At 45.3% G+C, this 5313-nt stretch overlaps 1 pseudogene; it reads left to right on the top strand.

Annotated features, from left to right (window-relative positions):
* The first annotated feature begins 4210 nt into the window (after positions 1–4210).
* LOC136646406 (5S ribosomal RNA) lies at positions 4211–4330 on the top strand (annotated as a pseudogene).
* The last annotated feature ends 983 nt before the right edge of the window (positions 4331–5313 follow it).

Here is a 5313-nt window from a genome sequence, read left to right as displayed (position 1 = left end):
GCAGGCCTTGCTAAAACAATTCATGAGCTGCTGGAGATCTTTGGCAGAGTGGGTAGTGACAGCTGCATCGTTGGCAAAGAGGAAGTCACGCAGACATTTCAGCTGGACTTTGGACTTTGCTCTCAGTCTGGAGAGGTTGAAGAGCTTTCCATCTGATCTAGTCTGGATATAGATGCCTTCTGTTGCAGTTCCAAAGGCCTGCTTCAGCAGGACAGATGGGAACATTTCAAGAATGCTGTTTACAACACCGCTTTGTCCATCTTCGGCAAGAAGACCAACAAGGCGGCAGACTGGTTTGAAGCCCACTCTGAGGAGTTGACACCAGTCATTGAGGAAAAGAGGAGAGCTCAAGCAGCATGCAAAGCCTGTCCCAGTGAGCGCAACCTGCAGGTCCTCTGAGCTGCTAGCAGCAAAGTCCAGCAGATTGCCAGGAGATGTGCTAATGGCTACTGGCTCCAGCTTCGTTCCCAGACACAGATAGCAGCTGACACAGGCAACATCAAGGGGATGTACGATGGTATCAAGCAGGTCCTAGGTCCAACACAGAAGAAAATTGCCCCTCTGAAGTCTGCCACAGGCTAGGTCATCCAGGACCGGGCACAGCAGATAGAACACTGGGTGCAGCACTACTCTGATCTGTATTCCAGAGAAAATGTAGTAACCGAAGAAGCACTCAACAACATTGAGTGCCTGCCTGTGCTGAAGGAGCTTGACAGTGAACCAACCCTAACAGAACTTCACGTGGCCCTGGACTCCCTTGCCTCTGGCAAGGCACCTGGGAAAGACAGCATCCCTGCTGAAGTCCTAAAGTGCTGCAGAGATCATTGCCACTGAGCTGCATGAAATCCTCTGTCTCTGCTGGAGAGAAGGTGGAGTACAACAGGACATGAGGGATGCAAACGTCATCACGCTGTACAAGAACAAAGGCAACAGGGGCGACTGCAATAATTACATCTCTCTCCTTAGCATAGTAGGAAAGCTGTTTGCCCGAGTTCTTGAGTTGCTCAAGTTGCCCGAGTTGCCAGAGCTGTTTGCCCCTTCTCCCCCTGCCTTCTCCATCTCCCAGAATCCCCCTTCTCCCCCTGCCTTCTCCATCAAGTAGTAGCAGTAGTAGCAATATTTCAGTTTCTATGCCACTCTTTAGTTCAAATATTCTCACTTTGGCTGGCAATAATCTTTTGCAACCTCTAGTTTATTACTATGTTCAAACCCCTAGAGAGAGGCTTCAAAGACTCTCTTCCCCCCCCCCCCCCAAATCTGGCAAACTCAACTCTTGCACAGACTATCTGACCAAACAGGTTTCTGGAACTGGGGATGGAGCAATGACTCAACTTAATCAGTGCAGAGGTTCCTACCATCATGCCTACATGGTGGTGGTGGGGAATCTTCAATCTTGCTGAGTATCTGTGGATGAGTTACAATCTCTCAGCCTAACCTACCTCGCAGGGCTGTTGTGGGGAAGATCAACGTGTGTTGCCCTTGAACTTCTTGGATGGGATATAAATAAATACACTGAGCACCACCATGTGGATGAAAGGTAAACTGCAATCCAGTTGGATGATTGATTCTGATTAAAATATTGACAAATTATTGATGGCTGTTTTCAAGGCAGGAGACTAATTTGGCAAAGCAACAGGAAGCAGTTTCTGCTACTCCTAATTTTACAGCAGCTGGTTGTGGGTCGAAGATGTTCCCTCAAAAAACCAAGGACAGCAGCCCAGACTGGAGTGCTTGTTGCTTCTAATTCATCTTGTATAAAAAATAAAATGGCAAAAAAACCATTATTGTTTCCAGTTTTTAAAGGTTCACAAATGCAACATGTCTGCATGCAGGTCAGTGCAATTGAGTATGGGGAAGGCGCCTGATGGGACAATTATGATGGGGTCTGCCTTCATCTCAAGGGCTACCCAGAGGTGTCTAGTTGACTTGTGTACAAAGCAGCCTTGCTGCTACCCAGCAGGGTTTTTCTTATGTAATTTAAGTAGACAGACCTTTGTTTCAACCTGACGGGTGTTGTTTATGGGGGATTTGTGGCTGGAAATCCAAACCAGCCCCAATCCCACCTGCAATCCCACCTGCAATATTAACAGTGGACTGTATTTCAGGGCTGCCCTAAGCCCCTCTTAGTTTCACACTCCCAAGGCCTTGCAACATGGAGATACTGGATTGTATTGGCAGATTTTTTTTTAAATGTTATAAAACTAATTAAAAACCCATGTTGTACACACAAAATCAGACCCAAGGTACAAAGCGCAGGAATGCCTCCCTTTGGTTCTATCTACCTTTTGTTGCAGGGGTGATTGACCCTGCTACACAGTCACAGCTGTGTTAAAATCCAGGCTTTGTTCATTAATTTCTAGGGAAGCTCACCCTTCTGTCCTGGTGGGGGGGGGGGGAAGGTGGAGTTTAAAAATGGCTTCTCCAATGACAACTCAGAAATCTCCGATCCAACAAAGGCCACTCTAGTTATTTCAAGCAGCTTTACAGCAGTTTTGTGGTACAATGATTCAGTGATATATGCACTGCTTTAAGGCAGCACCCATTTGCAGCTTTCATCTCCAAAAATCGAGCTGGGATAAGAGCCTAGGGAACATAGTTTTCTCCTGTATTGACTGTAACAATAAAGAGGCATCCTTGTTAAGAACTTAAAAAGAGCCCCACTGGATCAGGCCAAAGGCCCATCTAGTCCAGCTTCCTGTATCTCACAGTGGCCCACTAGATGCCTGCATGAAATTACACATCATTTGATATATAACATGATGGTATCATTTAAAAATGCCAAGATTTTAAAAACAGGGGGAGGCATCTTGAGTGGGATGGCATTGTGCAGGGACAAGGAATTAAATCTTTCCCTTTGCTCTTTGTGCTATATCCCTACTGAAAACCTCCTCCAGGTGAGGCCATATGCTGCAAACAGTTCAAAGCAGGGATTCAAACTCCATCAAGTTTCAAATTATTCAGATGTTGCATTTTTTTTCTTTAATCCACTTTGTGGTTTGACGGAAAGCCGCCTCTGCTTTCAAGAGATGTCTTCTTGGCTGACTTCAATGAACTCCGGCTCAAGTCCTTTATCCTCCCTTCAGGCAATGCATAGCCTTCCATGCCACTCAAGGCATTTAGGGGTAAGAACTCTTTTTAAAAACAGCAGTGGATTCTCTCACAGTGTTTCTCCAAAGAATAACTCTTCCTCCCTTGCTTTTTTTTTTTTCTTTAAATGAATGAGGACACTTTGTGGATACTACTTCTCCTGTCGATTTTCTTGATAAAATTTCTTAAAGAATGGGAGAATGTGTTGCATTCCTCTTTATTAAAACTGGAACCAGGAGATCAATCTCCTGATCCTGCCTTTCCATTCCTGTTTGGTTATTTTTCCATCAGTAGAAGTAGTTCCCCAATGCCCCCTTTTTGTTTGCGCAGCTTGCTCAGGACATTGTTTTCTTTCCCTTCCATTCTAGGACAGTTTCTTGGTCATATGACATTATGTTATGGATACATGGGACACTCACACAAAATTAGACCAGTGTTGGCAAAATGTGTTTTTGCTTAGTTAAATGCCGCAACACCTTGGAAATAAATCCCGTGGATCTCAGCCGGAGTAAACATTTCTGCTCTTTCTCTGCCAAAAATGCTGCTGCTTTTACAAGCAGAGTACCAAGTTATTCCTTTCATAAAAATTTCAGCTGCAGCAGTCTCTGGTATCATTTTATTTAGACATTGGTGATCTGGGGAATAAGGGGAGTAGGGGCTGAGTTGGAGTGCACCAGTCAGCATATCTGTGTTTGCAAATTCTAAAAAATACATATTAGTTCTTGCAATTGTCATTATGACATAAAAATACAGGTTTGTGATTGGCTTTGTGAGTAGATTTCTTCTAGAAATCTGTTTCCTGGAAATCCCAACAGATATCAAATCCACCAATACCGAATCATTGATCCTATGGGATCCATGAGGTTGGGGGAAGGGTAGCTAACCTGGTCAGGAATGCCAGCAGCAGATTGCTTCAAAATGATATGGATAGTTTCAGAATGGCTGCCACAGATAGGTTCAGGATGGCTATGGATGCTTAAAAATGACTGTGGATGGTTTCAAAATGGGCACCACAGATAGCCAAGAACAGACAGCAGATGGTGCAAAGTAAGTCACACTTCTGTTCCCTGTGGATAACCAAATCCACAGGAACAGAGTGTGTAAGTAACGAGAATTGACTGTACTTTTCAGCAACTGTTAACCTGCAGATGCCTGATCTCATCTGATCTCAGAAGCTAAGCAGGGTCAGACCTGGTTAGTACTTGAATGGGAGACCGCCTGGGAATACCGGGTGCTGTAGGCTTATACCTACAGTTCTCTATGGAGAACTCGTGCAAGGAAAGCGCCCTACAGGTAGACCACAGCTGCGATACAAGGACATCTGCAAGAGGGATCTGAAGGCCTTAGGAGTGGACCTCAACAGGTGGGAAACCCTGGCCTCTGAGCGGCCCGCTTGGAGGCAGTCTGTGCAGCATGGCCTTTCCCAGTTTGAAGAGACACTTGGCCAACAGACTGAGGCAAAGAAGGAAGGCCCATAGCCAGGGAGACAGACCAGGGACAGACTGCACTTGCTCCCAGTGTGGAAGTGATTGTCACTTCCGAATTGGCCTTTTCAGCCACACTAGATACTGTTCCAGAACCACCTTTCAGAGCGCGATACCTTAGTCTTTGGAGACTGAAGGTTGCCAGCCTACCTCATGTGGGTATCTATGATAAAACCATGGCTCTAAGGAAAAGCAGCTTTGGGAAGGTACAATCCGAAGCAGAGAAGAGGCAGGAAAGGAGTTAAGCAGACTTACCTTTTCACTGTCTACTCCTTCTCCAACCAATTACAGCCCCAAGCCAACCTTTCTAATGGTGGAGACAGATGTCCAGTGCATCAAGGACAAATTGTATGGCATACTTGAGAGGCACCTTAAATTTGAACCCAGAACCAAGCTGTCTTCTGGCAGTCTGGAGAAATATCTTAAAATAAAAACAAGCTGTCATGGAGAGATTAGCAAAATAAGAGCCAGTCCCCCCCCCCCCCAGCTTTGCAAGAGTTCACCAGACCTTGCCTAGACACAATCAAGCTTATCTTCACAGCCAAAGGGGCTATAATTATTGATTTATAATTAGTTATGAGAACATGAAGACAATGGCTTGAGCTCTCAGGAAGTCAATCTGCTAACGAGGCTCTTGAAGCAACAGCTTGAGTTTGCAAATGGATGACAAACAAACACAAGCTTGTGTCCACTGTGGTGCAGCCTGACTGTGGGAGTCAGGAAATCACATAGTCAACTCTTA

This window comes from Tiliqua scincoides, chromosome 3 (genome assembly GCF_035046505.1).
Source record: "Tiliqua scincoides isolate rTilSci1 chromosome 3, rTilSci1.hap2, whole genome shotgun sequence".
Lineage (NCBI taxonomy): Eukaryota > Metazoa > Chordata > Lepidosauria > Squamata > Scincidae > Tiliqua > Tiliqua scincoides.
This window is presented reverse-complemented; position numbering and strand designations above follow the sequence as displayed.